Source organism: Drosophila willistoni, chromosome 3R, assembly GCF_018902025.1.
Source record: "Drosophila willistoni isolate 14030-0811.24 chromosome 3R, UCI_dwil_1.1, whole genome shotgun sequence".
NCBI classification, from domain to species: Eukaryota; Metazoa; Arthropoda; class Insecta; order Diptera; family Drosophilidae; genus Drosophila; species Drosophila willistoni.
The window spans coordinates 22,664,263-22,666,073 of record NC_061086.1 but is presented as its reverse complement, the minus strand read 5'-3'; positions in this window follow the sequence as shown (position 1 = coordinate 22,666,073).

Here is a 1,811-nt window from a genome sequence, read left to right as displayed (position 1 = left end):
GCACAATTCTTTTGTTTCACATTTAATGAATTTGATTTTTTATTATTATTATTATTATTATTGTAGATTTATTTGTACAATTTACTTGAAGTAAATGTTGTTATTATCATTAATTTCTTTGTAGTATTAGTAGGTTAGATTTTGTAAACTAAACTATATAAAAAATTAAACGCAAAGTTTTTAATTTGGGCTAGGCCCATAACCATCGCGGCTCAGTTTTTGCGCGCACTCGAAATTTTCGTATTTTTCTTCGGTTTTTCGTTGATTTTAGAAATATTTATTGCGGAAAAAATAACAGTTAATATAGAGTTGTATTATTAAGCAAAATATTGTGTGTGTGTGTTTTATTTGAGCGTCAAATAAGAGTGGATAACGGAAAAAAGCATCACGCGCGTCAGGTCTTCACAAGCTCATACTCGATTGGAATACTCTCCCACCCACGACGAAATAAAAGCAACAACACTGTAACAAAAATTCAAATAAATTTTGTCGTTTCGCGAGCGAATTCGGCTCGGCGAACTCGTTTTGGAATAGCGAATTTGACAAGGCGAATTCAATTTTGCGCAGATGAATTCGTCAGCTAACATGGTCGTAGCAATGGGGGTAGGGGAATTCGCTTAGCGTTTTTTAAAACAGCTTACAGCAGAAGTAAAGTTACAGAAATAAAATTTTTCGATATTTTTTAAGTAATATTGAATTTTTTAAGTAATATTGAAGAAAAGTGATAGCAACATGTTACACTTTATTCAAATTAAGTCCAATTTAAAAATGGTTTGAAAATCAAGGAGCAGGAGCAAAAATTGGAAGCAAATGGAGAAGTTAAACTCCCCCCGGAGTTCGACCTCCCAATTCTATCTTTTGTGACTTTGTATTAGGGTACGAGTCAAATGGAAAGATTGAGAGGTTTTCAGAAACGACTCATTCGCTGAAGAAAAAATTCAGAGAAATTCAAAGGGAACGAAAGGCCGTCTTATTCAAATATCTTTTCTCAATTCACAATCGGTGATCAACTTGATGATTCGCAAAGACGGCTTAGAAATAAAAAGGTTAACTACATAAAACATTTTTCAATAAAAGATAGTCAGCCAGATAACGATTTGTAAACAATTTTAATTGTTTTTTCATCTATAGTCTGGGCCTCGCTTTTGGACAGAATAAACTTAATAAGTATTTATTATTATTATTATTATTAAAGTATAGGATATAGTTGTAAACTATCAACCTAACTATATTTTACAAGCACTGGCAACTACGGCCTTCGGCTTAAATTTAGACGAAAACTACATCCATACACTAGCCTGGGATTCGAACCCGGATCCTCGTTGTTCAGTTACTAAATGACAGGGCCACTTAGACAACTCATCTACCGAGGACTGCTAATAAGTATTTAATAACGTGCAATTAAAACAGGTAAAACAGTCAAAAATTCATTTTAATAATTTTGTATTATTTGACAGAGTGTATGTAGATGATAAAAATAAACGGAAATAAAGATAATAATACGTTTTTGTTTTGTTTCTTTTTCCCCTAATGCAACTTTTGCATCGGGGGAAAGTTGATGACAGCTTAACACTTTGTCATTGGCTGCTGCAGTGGCCACCGCAGAGCTTACAAAAAACAGGAAAACATTCCATGCAAATGACTTCACAGCAAAAGGGAACACTGACTGCATTACTTTTTGTTGTGTGTTGTGTGTTCGGTGTGTGTGGTTTTTTGTTAGCCAACTTTTTAACATTTGCATTTTGTGGTCAAGCATTGTTGCTTGTTGTAGCCGCAAAATAATCCTTTTAGTTTCTAACGTTTATATTTTT